This window comes from Hordeum vulgare, chromosome 3H (genome assembly GCF_904849725.1).
Source record: "Hordeum vulgare subsp. vulgare chromosome 3H, MorexV3_pseudomolecules_assembly, whole genome shotgun sequence".
Classification (NCBI taxonomy): Eukaryota; Viridiplantae; Streptophyta; class Magnoliopsida; order Poales; family Poaceae; genus Hordeum; species Hordeum vulgare.
Genome location: NC_058520.1, coordinates 134798912 through 134818924, shown reverse-complemented (window position 1 = coordinate 134818924; position 20013 = coordinate 134798912).

The following is a 20013-nucleotide window of genomic DNA, read 5'->3' as shown; positions in this document are numbered from 1 at the left end:
CTGCGTTATTCCCGACGACTTCTAAATCTCGGGACGAGATTCTTTTGAGTGGGGGTGAGTTGTCACATCCCTGACACCTTAATCAAGTTAGCTTTGTGCTCATGTTTTCTTTGCATTGCACCTAGGAAATTTTCAACAAGAACAAAGCAAGTGGTGAAGGAAAACTCAAAAACCCTAGCCACTTCTCAAAATAAAGGAAAATTCAAACTAGTTAAAATCAATGAACCCAAAATGGCCTCAAGAAAAGTTCAATCTTTCTTATAAATCATGGAAGTAAATAAGCAATGGAGAAAACCATTTTCTTGATACTTTAAGCATTTTAAATAAATGCAAAAAGCTACTGGTTTCAAGTTTAAAATTTGAAATCAGAAACTTTAAGTTTTCAAAAATGTTGAAAACTCCAGGAATGGTTGGATACATTCCAACTAATATTCTGGTGTGTTCAAAATGTTTTTACAAACTATTTTAGGAGCTGAAATAAATAGCAAATAAATAGTTTTCAAAACAGAAACAAAACAGAAAAGGAAAGAGAAAGAAAAGAGGAAAAACCTTACCTGTCGCCGGCCCAGCCCACCAGGGGCTCCCCGGTCATCTTCCTCCTCCTGCCAGTAGGCAGGGGAGAAGATGAGCAGGGCGGCCAAGCCGGCCACCTCCTGCGTGCCTGCTCGCCTGAGCCTTCTTATCCTCCTCCCCGCGGCTCTATCCTCTCCCCTAGGCCTCGATCCCCTTTTCCCCTCTCGGATCTATCTCTCCCCGAAGCTCCGGTCTCCGTCGATCCGTCGTCTCCCGGTCCTCCCCGACCCTGCCGGCAGCCTCACAAGATCCACCGTGAGCTCCTCTTCCCGTTCCCCCTCTTCCCGAGGCTTTCCCCCTCCTTTAACCACGTTAGCCGCCGAAGTCCGAAGGACCTCGTCGCCGGCCATGTCATTGCCGTCGTTGTGGTACTCAGCTCGCGAGGCCGAGCTCAGGAATGAGCTCCTGGAGCTCTGTAGATGGCGTAGGGCCCCTCTCCCAGCTCGCTAGTCCCCTGCATCGGCACTCCCATCGATGCCCGAGCCGCAGCCGCTGCTGATCTCATCGCCGGCGTGGATTCCAGTGACCACTGGGTCCAGCTCCTCTCCCTTTAGATGCGACGTGTCTCTAGCTGTCCGTAGCACTAAACCGCGTCCAAAACCGACGCCCGTAGCGCCGTTTAGCTCACTCCGGAGAGCCCTCCGCTGCGCCCGTGGTCGCCGCCGGTCATGTTCCGGTGGGGGCCGACGTGGCCAGCTTAACCCAGTAGGTTTAAGCCTAATCTCTCGCTGACAGTGGGCCCAAGGCCAAGTCAAACTCAGTTAGGGGCTGGTCAGCGCGGGATTAGCCTCTGAGACGCTGACCAGTGGGTCCCCCCTGCCAGGTTTGACCTGATCAGGTCAGTTGACCTGCTGATGTCATGCTGATGCAGTAAAGGGGTTTTCTAGTATATAAAAATAATTCCAGAAATGTTCAAAACTTCTAAAATTCACAGAAATTAATCTGTAACTCCAATGAAAATAATTTATATATGAAAAAGTATCAGAAAAATTCAAGGAATCTGAATATGTCATTTTCAAACATGTTTGAAAATGTTACAGAACCCAAACATGTAGATTAATGAATAAGTTAATTCTTTTAATTACTTTGTAGATGGAATTTGGGAAATATTTAAATTTCACTATAAATGACATGATCAAACACTGTCCAAACTACAAACCAACAACCTAACATGTCATACCATGCATGTTAAAAGCAAGTTGATCTGAGCATCAGGTCGAATCAATTAAAATGGTATCCGAGAATACCTCGTTTGAAGTGATATTTGAATTTGATTCAAATCAACTTCAAACCTAATACATGTTAGCTATAATAGTATACCACCTTGCATCCTCATGCCATGCTCATGTATCATCTTGATTCCATATGTTTCATATTGATTGTTGTCATTCCCTTCGGTAGGCTCCGCTCCCCCGGATTCCACCGAATATCCGTCTGACGGATATTGTCACTCCTCTGAGCAACAAGGCAAGCAACCATTTTGATCATCCCGATAAATCCCATGTTCTTGCTCCTGCACTTATTATTGCATTAGGATCAAATGCTTCAAATGCTTTTGCCACGTTAGTTGAACCCACTTCCTTTGCATGACCTATCCGTGTCACAGTAAATAGCTGAACCTTGCAACCTAGCATATCTGGTAGTTGCTTGAGCCATGATGTGCCTTATCCTGCTATGCATGCTATGCTTAGAGTTGTGTATGGTCTGTCATCTGGGAGATGAACAGAATTGTGAGAATGTGTTCGGTAAGCAAAGGTTGTGTGTTGAACCTGATTTGGTAAAGGTACCGGTGAAAGGCTGTGTAGGAGTACATGGCGGGTTGTTTCATTGGAACCGTCCTTAGGAACTGAGTTCCGTGTATGTAATCCAAGACAAGATACTACCACATGCTGGGCCCTGAAATATGACCCCGCTCGACTTATTAACTGCTTAGTACTCGGTCCAGGAGTTGCAAGTAGTTTCTGGTGTTTATAGTCATGCTGGAGGCCGTGCATGGTGCTGACCTGAGAGGTGGGCTGTGATGCGGTAGGCAGTGGCACGGTGTACCAAGTGGCACCCGGATGGTGGGCTTGGGAACCCTGCGCACATCGTTTGGGGCCGTGGCGGAAACCTCGGCCGGACTTCCGTGCGGGTTACCCTCAGATAGGCGATAGACCTGGACTAGGTACTAATGTGGTTAACGGTCGTGGCCGACTCCCTCGCTGGGTTGCCGAGGTGCATGACGTGCACATGGTGATAAGTGGCGAGAGCGTGTGTGACGAAGTACACCCCTGCAGGGTTATGATCTATTCGAATAGCTGCGTCCGCGGATATGGACTACTTGGAGACATATGTTGTTCATAGATAACTTCAATGGCTACTCATAAAATTGTCAAGATAAGCGTGAGTGTCGTGGATGGCATTTCCGTATGGAGACGGAATGATTCCACGATGGAGTATTGTTGTGGTGTTAGTGGACTCGTGTGCGAGAAATCAAGTTGTCAAAATTATTTAAAAATGCAAGTTGTCTAGCCACGAGTCAAATGCTGGCTTTTCGCATGAAACCCCACAATACCTTATTGATACATTGCATGAGTAGATAGTTATCCTAAAGTCTTGCTGAGTACCTCCGTATTCATGTTTGCTTAATAAATGTTGCAGAGGTTGCTAATGACCCTAATGGAGGGTTCTTCGTAGACATCGATAACGACGAGTAGCTAGTGTCCCAGCTACGATCTGGCCCTAGGTTGGGTATGTAGTATAGTCAGGCCATGTGCCTTCTAGTTGCACCTGTCTGTACTCAGACAGTTTTAAACACTTCCGCTGGCTTGTAACTGAATGACTGCTATTATGGGTCGTGAGACCCTTACTGTGTAATATTATGTGTGTGGCTCTTCCGAGCCTCTTAAATAAAGCTTTTATGTTTATGGTTATGTTGTGATGCCATCGATGTATCTATACATATCGGTATGCCATGCGTACGTGTGTCGTACTTGATATGTATGGGGTTCGACTACCTAGCCGTGAACTTTAGTAGCACTCCTTACAGGGAAATGCCCCTTTGTGATCCAATGAGCCATGGTAGCTCACCACCGCTCCGGACACATTGGTTGACCGACATGTGTCCTTCTTAGCTGCTGTATCTGTCCCCTTTGGGGAAATGTCACGCGATGTAATGGAGTCCTTGTAGCTTGCTACGACTCGTCTACACTCGCTAGTGACCGACACCTGCTTTGTTGGGTCATGTATGCCTGTCCTTGTGCGGTACTGCCACTTTGGTTTATGACTAGACTTGTCGATCCGGGTTCTTTGACATTGGAATGCTAGCGACACAATTGCATACGTGAGTCAAAAGGCACAAACGGTCCCGGCTAAGGTAAGGCTGCAGCCGTGGGGTTAACCGTGCGTGAGACCGCAAAGGGATGCGATGTGTTACAAGCTTGATTCCTATGGCTTACGATCGGGGTGCCGACAAGAACCCATCTGATAAGTCTAGGTTTAGCATCCTTCTTCTCCATGAGGTACTTAATAGCAGCATGATCAGTGTGAATAGTGACTTTGGAATCAACTATGTAAGACCTGAACTTTTCACATGCAAACACGACTGCTAAAAATTCCTTCTCCGTAGTAGCATAGTTTCTCTAGGCACCGTCGAGAGTTCTACTAGCATAGTGAATAACATTCAACTTCTTGTCAACTCTTTGCCCTAGAACAGCACCAACAGCATAATCACTAGCATCACACATGATTTCAAAAGGTAAGTTCCAATCAGGTGGTTGAACAAGAGGTGCGGTTATCAAGGCCTTCTTAAGTATTTCGAAGGCTTCGTCACAATCATCGTCAAAAACGAAAGGAATATCCTTTTGCAAGAGATTGGTAAGAGGCCTAGAAATCTTAGAGAAGTCTTTAATGAACCTTCTACAGAAACCAGCATGACCAAGGAAACTTCTTATACCTTTGATATCTGTGGGGTATGGCATTTTCTTGATTGCATCAACCTTAGCCTTATCGACTTCAATACCTCTTTCGGAAATTTTATGTCCTAAGACGATGCCTTCATTAACCATAAAGTGGCACTTCTCCCAATTCAAGACAAGATTGGTGTCTTTACATCTCTGCAAGACTCGACCAAGGTTGCTGAGGCAATCATCAAAAGAAGACCCGTAAACGGAAAAGTCATCCATGAAAACCTCGACAATCTTTTCACAAAAGTTAGAGAATATAGCCATCATACATCTTTGAAAGGTGGCAGGTGCATTACATAAGCCAAAAGGCATACGTCTATAAGCGAAGGTACCGAAAGGGCAGGTGAAAGTGGTTTTCTCCTGATCAGCTTGTGCAACTAGTATTTGCGAGAAACCAGAATAACCGCCTAGAAAGCAGAAATGTGTGTGTTTAGACAGTCTTTCTAGCATTTGGTCGATAAAAGGCAAAGGGTAATGATCTTTCCTAGTGGCTTTATTCAGTTTCCTAAAATCGATCACCAGCCTATAGCCAGTAATAATCCTTTGTGGGATCAATTCATCCATATCATTAGGGACAACGGTAATGCCTTCCTTCTTAGGAACGCAATGCACCGGACTCACCCAATCGCTATGAGCAACATGATAGATAATACTTGGCGCTAAAATCACAAAAAGTATTTGTTTCAACAAAGGATTTAACGCAATCAAACTTGAAATTCATACCTGACTTCTTGCCTTCATCAATCTCCCAATCTTCAGAATTGCGTTTAATTCTCTCCAACAAATTCCATTGGAAGTCAATATCTCTCTTCATAAAAGAATCGGTACAAGAAGTGTCAAGAATGGTGTGATCATCATGAGAAAGCCGAGCATAGAAGTTCTGAATGATAATTTCTCTCAAGAGCTCATGGTTGGGCCATGAATATAACATTGATTTAAGCCTCCCCCAAGCTTGAGCGATGCTTTCTCTGTCACGAGGCCAAAAATTATAAATATAATTCCGATCACGATGTACTAGATGCATAGGATAAAACTTTTGATGAAATTCCAATTTCAACCGATTGTAGTTCCATGATCCAGTATCATCACATAGCCTATACCATGTCAACGCCTTATCCCTCAAATATAAGGGAAAGACCTTCTTCTTGACCTCATCCTCGGGCAAACCTGCAAGCTTAAATAAACCACAAACTTCATCTACATAGATTAGATGCAAGTCTGAATGTGATGTTCCATCTCCTGTAAAAGGATTAGCCAGCAGTTTCTCAAGCATACCCGAAGGAAATTCAAAGCAAATATTTTCAGTAGGTGCTGCAGGTTGAGGAGCAACTCTTTGTGCTTCCGTTCAAGGTGAAGATACCCCGAACAAGCCCCTCAAAGGATTAGTTTCCATAGTGACAAGTGACAATAAATTTCAGCACACTATATGAATGTTTCCTTACCAAGTTCCACTTACCAAAGGCGCTTCACTCCCCAGCAACGGCGCCAGAAAAGAGTCTTGATGACCCACAAGTATATGGGATATATCGTAGTCCTTTCGATAAGTAAGAGTGTCGAACCCAACGAGGAGCAGAAGGATCTGCCAAGTGGTTTTCAGCAAGGTAATATCTGCAAGCACTGAAATTATCGGTAACAAGTGGTTGTGTGGTGAGATGATTCGTAGCAAGCAACAAGTAAAAAAAGTAGCAAGGGTGCAGCAAAGTGACCCAATCCCTTTTGTATCAAGGTACAAGCCTGGACAAAGTCTTATAGGAGGAAAAACGCTCTCGAGGACACACGGGAATTTCTGTCATGCTAGTTTTCATCGTGTTCATGATTCACGGTCGTTACTTTGATAGTTTGATATGTGGGTGGACCGGCGCTTGGGTACTGCCCTTACTTGGACAAGCATCCCACTTATGATTAACCCCTCTCGCAAGCATCCGCAACTACGAAAGAAGAATTAAGACAAAGTCTAACCATAGCATTAAAATAGTGGATCCAAATCAGCCCCTTACGAAGCAACGCATAAACTAGGGTTTAAGCTTTTGTCACTCTAGCAACCCATCATCTACTTACTACTTCCCAATGCCTTCCTCTAGACCCAAATAATGGTGAAGTGTTATGTAGTCGACGTTCACTTAACACCACTAGAGGAAAAACAACATACAACACATCAAAATATCGAACGAATACCAAATTCACATGACTACTATTAGCATGACTTATCCCATGTCCTCAGGAACAAAAGTAACTACTCACAAAGCATAATCATATTCATGACCAGAGAGGTAATGAGTAGCATCAAGGATCTGAACATAAACTCTTCCACCAAATAATCCAACTAGCATCAACTTCAAAGAGTAATTAACACTACTAGCAACCTTACAAGTACCAATCGGAGTCGCCAGCCAGAGATTGGTTACAAGTGATGAACTTGGGTTTGGAGATGAGATGGTGCTGATGAATATGTTGATGGTGATGAGTCCCCTCTGATGAGAGGAGTGTTGGTGATGACGATGGCCACGATTTCCCCCTCCGGGAGGGAAGTTTTCCCGGTAGGATCGTCCTGCCGGAGCTCTAGATTGGTTCTGCTCAAGTTCCGCCTCATGGCGGCGGCGAATCCTCCGAAAAGCCTCCTCCTGATTTTTTTCAAAACGAAACCTTCATATAGCAGAAGAGGGGGCCCAGTGGGCCAGCAGGGAGCTCACAAGCCCCCTAGGCGCGGCCAGGGGGGTGGTCGCGCCTACCAGGCTTGTGGCCCCCTGGTTGCGCTCCTATGGCACTTCTTCGGCCCAGTATTTTTTATATATTCCCAAAAAAATCCACGTAGACTTTCACGGCTTTTGGAGTTGTGAAGAATAGGCATCTCAAACTTGCTCCTTTTTCAGGCCAGAATTCCAGCTACCGGCATTCTCCCTCTTCATGTAAACCTTGCAAAATAAGAGAGAAAAGGCATAAGTATTGTACCGTGAAGTGAAATAACATCCCAAGAAGCGATAAATATCAACATAAAAGCATGATGCAAAATGGACGTATCACGAGGCACACATCGTGTTGTTGCCATCAAGGGTAAAAAGATGGGGTTTACATCATTGGTTTGAGTTTATCCCTCTACATCATGTCATCTTGCTTAAAGCGTTACTCTGTTCGTCATGAACTCAATACACTAGATGCATGCTGGATAGCGGTCGATGTGCGGAGTAATAGTAGTTGATGCAGAAAGTATCGGTCTACTTGTCTCGGACGTGATGCCTATATGTATGATCATTGCCTTAGATATCATCATGACTTTGCGCGGTTCTATCAATTGCTCGACAGTAATTTGTTCACCCACCGTATTATTTTCTATTTCGAGAGAAGCCTCTAGTGAACACTATGGCCCCGGGACTACTTCACACCATATTTTCAGCCTTACACTTTTACTTCGTTGCACTTTCCGCCTTCAGATCTCACTTTGCAATCAGTCTTGAAGGGATTGACAATCCCTTTATAAGCGTTGGGTGCTAGCTCTTTTTTGTTTGCGCGGGTACTCTCGACTTGACGCGATTGTCCTAATGGATTGATACCTTGGTTCTCAAACTGAGGGAAATACTTACTGCTCCTGTGCTGCATCGCCCTTTCCTCTTCAAGGGAAAAACCAACGCAAGCTCAAGAGACGACAGAAGGATTTCTGTCGCCGTAGCAGAAGATTTTTGGCACCGTTGCCGGGGAAGATCAAGTCAAGAACTCATCCAAGTAAGTGTCGCACACTCATCTCTTGCATTTACTTTTTTGCCTCTCGTTTCCCTCTCCCCCACTTCTGAAAAACAAAAAATTACAAAAATATTTGCCCTTTTCTTCGTTTGCGTTTTTTGTTTGCCCTTTTCTATCGCTTTCTTTCTGTTCATTTGTGTGTGATAGTCTACCTGTCCTCATGGCTAGATCCACCACTTCGAATGATACTCCCGAGAACAAAGTTCTCAATTTCAAAAAAAATGAGGAAGAAAACTTGAAGGACGCTTGGTATAGGATTTGCAATGCTCACAGTAGATATACTCGTAAGCAATCTACTACCGTCCTGCTTTGCAGTTTTTATGTGGGTATTTCCCCTTGGAATAGGTATATTCTTGACACCATCGTAGGCGGAAATTTCTTGGGTAGCCGTACCGTTGATTCTTATAGAGCTGTAATAAATTTGATAGGCTCACCCCCACTCATGGTTAATGGAACTACCTTAACTCTCGAACATGTGATGCGTAGGCTGGACGTCATTGAAAATAAAGTTGCTACGATCGAACTCATTGAGAATTTGGATAAAAAGATCAGCAATCAAATCACTCAGTACGGATCCAAGGTGGGAATGGTTTTGAAAATTTTAAAGGAGAAGGAACCCACAGTTAGCGAAAAACTAGGTCATGATTCCGCTAGGATTGGCAAACTAGAGGATGTTATAACCAACTTGGGTTCCGCTTTTGCCGCTGTGCAGAATACTCCAAATTTTGCCCACAATAAGGCCACCAATTCTGTTTTTATTCCAAAAAATAGTGGTGAATCATCTAGTAAGAAAGATGAAGACCTTAAGATGATGAGTGATCACGCTACTTATGATTTGAGCACCAAAGACGACGATACGTGATTATCGCCTTATGCCTAGCTAAGGGCGTTAAACAATAGCGCTTGTTGGGAGGCAACCCGATGAATTTATCTTTTTCTTTCTGTTTTGTTGCGTCCACACCATCATAATTCTTTTATGATTGTGTCTTTTGTGTTTCTTTTTGTGTTTGAGCCAAGCAAAACCTTTATGACTAGTCTTTGTGATGGTTGTTTGATCCTGCTGGAAAAAGACAGAAACTTTTCGCTCACGAGATTATTTTTCATTTTTATTAAGAAAGAGCTTTGAGTTGATTCGTTTTGCTGCTGGTTGATATGCCTTTTGCCCAGGCAGTCGTAATGTTTCAAAAAAATTGAGGTACCAGAAGTATACGAAGTATACAGATTGCTACTGAACTGGTCTGTTTTTGACAGATTCTGTTTTTGTTGAGTTGGTTGCTTGTTTTGATGAAACTATGGATAGTATCGGGGGTACTAGCCATGGAAAAGTGAGAATAGAGTAATCTAACACCAATATGAATATAATTCAAGTTTGCTACAGTACCTAAAGAGGTGGTAGTTTGTTTTCTTGTGCTAATGATATCACGAGTTTCTGTTTAAGTTTTGTGTTGTGAAGTTTCCAAGTTTTGGGTGATGTTCTCTTGGACAAATGGATAAAGAGTGGAAAGAGCTCAAGCTTGGGGATGCCCAAGGCATCCCAAGCCAAATTCAAGGACACCAAAAAGCCTAAGCTTGGGGATGCCCCGGGAAGGCATCCCCTCTTTCGTCTTCATTCCATCGGTAACATTACTTGGAGCTATATTTTTATTCACCACATGATATGTGTTTTGCTTGGAGCGTCTTGTATCGTAGGAGTCTTTTCTTTTTGTTTTGTCACAACCATCCTTGCTGCACACCCTTTGAGAGAGACATACGCCCATCGTGAATTTGCTAGAATGCTCATCGTGCTTCATTTATATCTTTTGAGCTAGATAATTTTGCTCTATGTGCTTCACTTAGATCTTTTAGAGCACGCGGTGCGTGACTTGGTAGTTGGTTTGTGCTATTAAAGTAGTCCCAAAGGTGATAGGTACCCAAAGAGGATACAAAAACCTCCATCTTCATGTGCATTGAGTAGAAAGAAAAAGTTTGATTCCTCTCAATTAGTTTTGAGACGTGGATTTGGTAATATTACGAGTTATGTTAGTAGGGTGTTGTGAATCTAGAAATACTTGTGTTGAAGTTAGTGATTCCCGTAACATGCACATATGGTGAACCGCTATGTTAGGAAGTCGGAGCATAATTGATCTATTGATTGTCATCCTTTGTGTTGCGGTCGGGATCGCGCGATGGTTAACACCTACCAACCCTTCCCCTAGGAGTATGCGTTTAGCACTTTGTTTTGATTACTAATAAAAACTTTCGCAACAAGTATGTGAGTTCTTCATGACTAATGTGATTCCATGGTATAGATGCACTTTCATCTTCCACCTTTGCTAGCCTCTCTAGTTCCATGCAATTTTCGCCGGTACACAAACCCACCATATGCCTTCCTCAAAACAGCCACCATACCTACCTACTATGGCATTTTCATAGCCATTCCGAGATATATTGCCATGCAACTCCGACCGTTCCGTCTCATGACTTGTGTCGTCACTCTCATGTTGCCATTGCATGATCGTAAGATAGCTAGCGAGATGTTTCAACGTCATACACCAAGCTAGACCGTTGCACATCCCGGTACACTGCCGGAGGCATTTCCTATAGAGTCATCATCATTCTAAGCTTTGAGCTGTGAGTAAATAAAAGTGTGATGATCGTCATTATTAGATCATTGTCCCATGTGAGTAAAAAAAGAGGCCAAAGAGCCCAAATAAAAAAAAGAAGAGAGAAAAAAAGAGGCCAAAGAGCCCAAATAAAAAAAGGGACAATGCTACGATCTTTTTCCACACTTGTGCTTCATAATAGCAGCATGTTCTTCATGATTGAGAGCCTCTCGTTTTGTCACCACCATATACTAGTGGGAATCTTTATTATATAACTTGGCTTGTATATGCCAATGATGGGCTTCCTCAAATTGCCCTAGGTCTTCGTGAGCAAGCAAGTTGGATGCACACCCACTAGTTCTCCTTTTGAGCTTTCACATACTTATAGCTCTAGTGCATCCTTTGTATGTCAATCCCTACTCATTCACATTGATATCTATTAATGAGCATCTCCATAGCCCTTTGATACGTCGAGTCAATGTGACCATTGATACGTCCATTTTGCATCATGCTTTGATGTTAATATTTATCGCTTTTTGGGCTGTTATTACACTTCACGGTACAATACTTATGCCTTTTCTCTCGTATTTTGCAAGGTTTACATGAAGAGGGAGAATGCCGGCAGCTGGAATTCTGGCCTGAAAAAGGAGCAAGTTTGAGATACCTATTCTACACAACTCCAAAAGCTGTGAAAATCAGCGTGGATTTTTTGGGGATTTATAAAAAATATTGGGCCGAAGAAGTGCCGGTGGGGCGCCAGCAGGAGGCCACAAGCCTGCTAGGCGTGGGCCCCCTGGCCGCGCCTAGGGGGCTTGTGGGCTCACACTTGGCCCTCTAGCTCCCCCCTTTTTCTACAATAAGGGTTTCGGTCCGGAAAAAATCAGGAGGAGGCTTTTCAGAGGATTCGCCGCCGCCACGAGGCAGCACTTGAGCAGAACCAATCTAGAGCTCCGGCGGGACGATCCTGCAAGGGAAACTTCCCTCCCGGAGGGGGAAATCATCGCCATCGTCATCACCAACACTCCTCTCATAGGAGGGGACTCATCACCATTAACATCTTCATCACCACCATCTCATCTCGAAACCCTAGTTCATCACTTGTAACCAATCTCCATCTCGCGACTCCGATTGGTACTTGTAAGGATGCTAGTAGTGTTAATTACTCTTTGTAGTTGATGCTAGTTGGATTACTTGGTGGAAGAGTTTATGTTCAGATCTTTGATGCTACTCATTACCTCTCTGGTCATGAATATGATTATGCTTTGTGAGTAGTTATTTTTGTTCCTGAGGACATGGGATAAGTCTTGCTATAAGTAGTCATGTGAATTTGGTATTCGTTCGATAATTTGATGTGTTGTATGTTGTTTTTCCTCTAGTGGTGTTATGTGAACGTCAACTACATAACAATTCACCATTATTTGGGCCTAGAGGAAGGCATTGGGAAGTAGTAAGTAGATGATGGGTTGCTAGAGTGACACAAGCTTAAACCCTAGTTTATGTGTTGATTCGTAAGGGGCTGATTTGGATCCACTAGTTTAATGCTATGGTTAGACTTTGTTTTAATTCTTCTTTAGTAGTTGCGGATGCTTGCGAGAGGGGTTAATTATAAGTAGGATGCTTGTCCAAGTAAGGGCAGTACCCAAGCGCCGGTCCACCCACATATTAAACTATCAAAGTAACGAACGCGAATCATATGAACATGATGAAAACTAGCTTGGCAGAAATTCCCATGTGTCCTCGGGAGCGCTTTACCTCCTATAAGAGTTTGTCCAGGCTTGTCCCTTGCTACAAAAGTTATTGGGACACTTTGCTACACCGTTGTCACTTTTGTTACTTGCTACTTGCTGCGAATCATCTCAGCACTCAACTACTTGTTACCGATAATTTTAGTGCTTGCACATATTACCTTGCTGAAAACCACTTGTCAGATCCTTCTGCTCCTCGTTGGGTTCGACACTCTTACTTATCGAAAGGACTACGATAGATCCCATATACTTGTGGGTCATCAACCATCTCCTCCTTTTTGTCTCACAACCACCACCACACTCTATTCCACCTATAGTGCTATATCCATGGCTCACCCTCATATATTGCGTGATAGTTGTAAAAAGTTTGAGAAAGTAAGAGTGCGAAAACAATTACTTGGCCAATACCGGGGTTGTGTATGATTTAAACTAGTTGTGTGAGGATGATGGAGCATAGCCAGACTATATGATTTTGTAGGGATAACTTCCTTTGGCCTTGTTATTTCGAAAGTTCATGATTACCTTGCTAGTTTCCTTAAATTACTATTGTGTTCATGTCAATAGCAAACTATTGTTTTGAATCTTATGGATCTGAACATTCATGTCACATGAAAGAAGTTACAAAGTAAAACTATGCTAGGTAGCATTCCACATCAAAAATTCAGTCTTTATCACTTCCCTACTCGAGGACGGGCAGGAGTTAAGCTTAGGGATGCTTGATACGTCTCCAACGTATCTATAATTTTTGATGGTTCCATGTTATTATCTTGTCAAACTTTGGATGTTTTGTATGCCTCTTTTTGTTGGGGAACGTCGCATGGGAAACAAAAATTTTCCTACGCGCACGAAGACCTATCATGGTGATGTCCATCTACGAGAGGGGATGAGTGATCTACGTACCCTCGTAGACCGTACAACAGAAGCATTAGAGAACGCGGTTGATGTAGTGGAACGTCCTCACGTCCCTCGATCCGCCCCGCGAACAATCCCGCGATCAGTCCCACGATCTAGTACCGAACGGACGGCACCTCCGCGTTCAGCACACGTATAGCTCGACGATGATCTCGGCCTTCTTGATCCAGCAAGAGAAACAGAGAGGTAGAAGAGTTCTCCGGCAGTGTGACGGCGCTCCGGAGGTTGGTGATGACCTTGTCTCAGCAGGGCTCCGCCCGAGCTCCGCAGAAACGCGATCTAGAGGAAAAACCGTGGAGGTATGTGGTCGGGCTGCCGTGGAAAAGTCGTCTCAAATCAGCCCTAAAACCTCCGTATATATAGGTGGGAGGGAGGGGGCCTTGCCTTGGGGCTCAAGGAGCCCCAAGGGGGTCGGCCGAGTCCAAGGGGGAGGACTCTCCCCCCCAAACCGAGTTGGACTAGGTTTGGTGGGAGGGAGTCCCCCTCCCTTCCCACCTCCTCCTTTTTTTTTCCTCTTGATTTTTCTTCTCTTGGTGCATAGAGCACTTGTGGGCTGTCCTACCAACCCACTAAGGGCTGGTGTGTCTCCCCCAAGGCCTATGGGCTTCCCCGGGGTGGGTTGCCCCCCCCGGTGAACTCCCGGAACCCATTCGTCATTCCCGGTATATTCCCGGTAACTCCGAAAACCTTCCGATAATCAAATGAGGTCATCCTATATATCAATATTCATCTCCGGACCATTCCGGAAACCCTCGTGACGTCCGTGATCTCATCCGGGACTCCGAACAACATTCGGTAACCAACCATATAACTCATATACACATAAAACAACGTCGAACCTTAAGTGTGCAGACCCTGCGGGTTCGAGAACTATGTAGACATGACCTGAGAGACTCCTCGGTCAATATCCAATAGCGGGACCTGGATGCCCATATTGGATCCTACATATTCTACGAAGATCTTATCGTTTGAACCTCAGTGCCAAGGATTCGTATAATCCCGTATGTCATTCCCTTTGTCCTTCGGTATGTTACTTGCCCGAGATTCGATCGTCAGTATCCGCATACCTATTTCAATCTCGTTTACCGGCAAGTCTATTTACTCGTTCCGTAATACAAGATCCCGCAACTTACACTAAGTTACATTGCTTGCAAGGCTTGTGTGTGATGTTGTATTACCGAGTGGGCCCCGAGATACCTCTCCGTCACACGGAGTGACAAATCCCAGTCTTGATCCATACTAACTCAACTAACACCTTCGGAGATACCTGTAGAGCATCTTTATAGTCACCCAGTTACGTTGCGATGTTTGATACACACAAAGCATTCCTCCGGTGTCAGTGAGTTATACGATCTCATGGTCATAGGAATAAATACTTGACACGCAGAAAACAGTAGCAACAAAATGACACGATCAACATGCTACGTCTATTAGTTTGGGTCTAGTCCATCACGTGATTCTCCCAATGAAGTGATCCAGTTATCAAGCAACAACACCTTGTTCATAATCAGAAGACACTGACTATCATTGATCAATTGGCTAGCCAACTAGAGGCATGCTAGGGACAGTGTTTTGTCTATGTATCCACACATGTAAATGAGTCTTCATTCAATACAATTATAGCATGGATAATAAACTATTATCTTGATACAGGAATTATAATAATAACTATATTTATTATTTCCTCTAGGGCATAATTCCAACAGTCTCCCACTTGCACTAGAGTCAATAATCTAGCCCTCACATCACCATGTGAATTACATTGTAATAAATCTAACACCCATACAGTTCTGGTGTCGATCATGTTTTGGCCGTGGAAGAGGTTTAGTCTGCGGGTCTGCTACATTCAGATCCGTGTGCACTTTGCATATATTTACGTCCTCTTCCTCGACGTAGTCGCGGATGAGGTTGAAGCGTCGTTTGATGTGTCTGGTCTTCTTGTGAAACCGTGGTTCCTTTGCTAAGGCAATGGCACCCGTGTCGTCACAGAACAAGGTTATTGGATTCAGTGCGCTTGGCACCACTCCAAGATCCGTCATGAACTGCTTCATCCAGACACCCTCCTTAGCCGCCTCCGAGGCAGCCATGTACTCCGCTTCACATGTAGAATCTGCTACGACGCTTTGCTTGGAACTGCACCAGCTTACTGCACCCCCATTAAGAATAAATACATATCCGTTTTGCGACTTAGAGTCGTACGGATCTGTGTCAAAGCTTGCATCGACGTAACCTTTTACGGCGAGCTCTTCGTCACCTCCATACACGAGAAACATCTCCTTAGTCCTTTTCAGGTACTTCAGGATATTCTTGACCGATGTCCAGTGATCCACTCCTGGATTACTCTGGAACCTTCCTGCCATACTTATGGCCAGGCTAACATCCGGTCTAGTGCACAGCATTGCATACATGATAGAACCCATGGCTGAAGCATAGGGGACGGAGCGCATATGCTCTCTATCTTCATCAGTTGCTGGGCACTGAGTCTTACTCAATCTCGTACCTTGTAAAACTGGCAAGAACCCTTTCTTGGACTGTTCCATTTTGAACCTCTTCAAAACTTTATCAAGGTATGTGCTTTGTGAAAGTCCTATCAGGCGTTTTGATCTATCCCTATAGATCTTAATGCCTAGAATGTAAGCAGCTTTTTCTAGGTCCTTCATAGAGAAACTTTTATTTAAGTAACCTTTTATGCTCTCCAAAAGCTCTACGTTGTTTCCAATCAGTAATATGTCATCCACATATAATATTAGAAACGCCACAGAGCTCCCACTCACTTTCTTGTAAATACAAGATTCTCCAACCACTTGTATAAACCCAAATGCTTTGATCACCTCATCAAAGCGTTTGTTCCAACTCCGAGATGCTTGCACCAGTCAATAAATGGATCGCTGGAGCTTGCACACCTTGTTAGCATTCTTAGGATCGACAAAACCTTCGGGTTGCATCATATACAACTCTTCCTTAAGGAAACCGTTAAGGAACGCCATTTTGACATCCATATGCCAGATTTCATAATCGAAAAATGCAGCTATTGCTAACATGATTCTCACGGACTTAAGCATTGCTACGGGCGAGAAAGTCTCATCGTAGTCAACTCCTGGAACTTGTGAAAAACCCTTTGCCACAAGTCGAGCTTTATAAACGGTCACATTACCGTCAGCGTCCGTCTTCTTCTTAAAGATCCATTTGTTCTGAATAGCCTTGCGGCCCTCAGGTAGTATCTCCAAAGTCCACACTTTGTTCTCATACATGGATCCTATCTCGGATTTCATGGCTTATAGCCATTTGTTGGAATCTGGGCCCACCATTGCTTCTTCATAATTTGCAGGTTCATTGTTGTCTAACAACATGATTGATAAGACGGGATTACTGTACCACTCTGGAGCAGCGCGTGATCTCGTCGACCTGCGTGGTTCAACAGAAACTTGAACTGGAGTTTCATGATCATCATCATTAACTTCCTCCTCAACCGGCGTCGCAACGACAGAGGTTTCCCCTTGCCCTGCGCCACCATCCAGAGGGATGAGAGGTTCGACAACCTCGTCAAGTTCTATCTTCCTCCCACTCAATTCTCTCGAGAGAAACTCCTTCTCGAGAAAAGCTCCATTTTTAGCAACAAACACTTTGCCCTCGGATTTGAGATAGAAGGTGTACCCAACTGTCTCTTTTGGGTAACCTATGAAGACGCACTTTTCCGCTTTGGGTTCCAGCTTTTCAGGCTGAAGCTTTTTGACATAAGCATCACATCCCCAAACTTTAAGAAACGACAACATTGGCCTTTTGCCATACCACAGTTCGTATGGTGTCGTCTCAACGGATTTTGATGGTGCCCTATTTAAAGTGAATGCAGTTGTTTCTAATGCATAACCCCAATATGATAACGACAAATCAGTAAGAGACATCATAGATCGCACCATCTCTAACAAAGTACGATTACGACGTTCGGACACACCATTACACTGTGGTGTTCCAGGCGGTGTTAACTGCGAAACAATTCCACATTGTCTTAAGTGAGCACCAAACTCGAAACTCAGATATTCACCCCCACGATCAGACCGTAGGAACTTGATCTTCTTGTTACGATGATTTTCCACTTCACTCTGAAATTGCTTGAACTTTTCAAATGTTTCAGACTTGTGCTTCATCAAGTAGACATAACCATATCTACTTAAATCGTCAGTGAAGGTGAGAAAATAACGATATCCGCCGCGTGCCTCTACGCTCATTGGACCACACACATCGGTATGTATGATTTCCAACAAGTCACTTGCACGCTCCATTGTTCCGGAGAACGGAGTCTTAGTCATCTTGCCCATGAGGCATGGTTCGCACGTGTCAAGTGAATCAAAGTCAAGTGACTCCAAAAGTCCATCAGCATGGAGTTTCTTCATGCGCTTTACACCAATATGACCCAAGCGGCAGTGCCACAAAAATATGGCGCTATCATTGTTTACTCTAACTCTTGGTCTCAATGTTATGTTTACGCTATCAAGATTCAATATGAACAATCCTCTCACATTCGGTGCATGACCATAAAAGATGTTACTCATAGAAATAGAACAACCATTATTCTCAGACTTAAAAGAGTAACCGTTTCGCAATAAACAAGATCCAGATATAATGTTCATGCTCAATGCAGGCACTAAATAACAACGATTTAAGTTCATCACTAATCCCGATGGTAGCTGAAGTGACGTTGTGCCGTCGGCGATTCCATCAACCTTGGAACCATTTCCTACGCGCATCGTCACTTCGTCTTTCGCCAGCCTTCGTCTATTCCGCAGTTCCTGCTTCGAGTTGCAAATGTGAGCAACAGAACCGGTATCGAATACCCAGGCACTACTACGAGAGCCGGTTAAGTACACATCAATAATATGTATATCAAATATACCTGATTTTTCTTTGCCCGCCTTCTTATCTGCCACATACTTGGGGCAATTGTGCTTCCAGTGACCCATACCCTTGCAACAGAAGCACTCTGTTTCAGGCTTAGGTCCAGCCTTGGGTTTCTTCGGCGGATTGGCAACAGGCTTGCCGCTCTTCTTCGAATTGCCCTTCTTGCCTTTGCCGTTTCTCTTGAAACTAGTGGTCTTGCTCACCATCAACACTTGATGCTCTTTACGGAGTTCAGACTCTGCGACTTTCAGCATCGCAAACAACTCGCCGGGAGACTTGTTCATCCCTTGCATGTTGTAGTTCAACACAAAGCCTTTATAGCTTGGCGGCAGTGATTGAAGGATTCTGTCAGTGAGAGCTTCTTGCGGGAGTTCAATCCCCAGCTCAGCTAGACGGTTTGAGTACCCAGACATTTTGAGCACATGTTCACTGACAGACGAGTTTTCCTCCATCTTGCAAGCATAGAATTTATCGGAGGTCTCATACCTCTCGATCCGGGCGTTCTTCTGAAAGATAAACTCCAACTCCTGGAACATCTCAAATGCTCCATGACGCTCAAAGCGACGTTGAAGTCCCGGTTCTAAGCCATACAAGACTGCACATTGAACTATTGAGTAGTCCTCCTTACGTGCTAACCAAGCGTTCTTAACATCCTGATCAGCCGTAGTGGGTGGTTCATCTCCTAGCGCAGCATTAAGGACATAATCCTTCTTCCCAGCTTATAAGATTAGCTTAAGATTACGAGCCCAGTCTACAAAGTTGCTTCCATCATCTTTCAACTTAGCTTTCTCTAGGAACGTATTAAAATTCAGGATGACTGTCGCGTGAGCCATGATCTACAACACAAATATATTATCTTGGACATTATCTTGATCAAACCGTGTTCTTGCTCCTCTTGCTGCATTTTTCAATCTCCTTGTGCAAAGCCCCATTCACCAAACTGTTTTGGGGAAATTGTTCCTTGGTATGTGGATCCTCTATTGGTCCAATTAGTTTTTGCTCTAGTGCTTTGTTCGTTGCGTATTTTTGCTGCCTTGCTGACCATGTTCTTGATCTTTGCATGTTCATTCTAGTTGGTCCCAAGATAATGTTCATTCTAGTTGGTCCAATTACAAAGTGGACTTAGACTATGTTCAAGATAACTAGAGTTTAACTTAATCAAATTATATGCTAAACTCCCACTCAAAAAGTACATCTCTCTAGTCATTTGAGTGGTTCATGATCCACTTACACTATCCCAAGTCCGATCATCACGTGAGTTGAGTATAGTTTCAGTGGTAAGCATCCCTATGCTAATCATATCATCTATATGATTCATGATCGACCTTTCGGTCTCATGTGTTCCGAGGCCATGTCTGCACATGCTAGGCTCGTCAAGCTTAACCCGAGTGTTCCGCGTGCGCAACTATTTTGCACCCGTTGTATGTGAACGTTGAGTCTATCACACCCGATCATCACGTGGTGTCTCGAAACGACGAACTGTAGCAACGGTGCACAGTCGGGGAGAACACAATTTCGTCTTGAAATTTTAGTGAGAGATCACCTCATAATGCTACCTCGTTCTAAGCAAAATAAGGTGCATAAAAGGATTAACATCACATGCAATTCATAAGTGACATGATATGG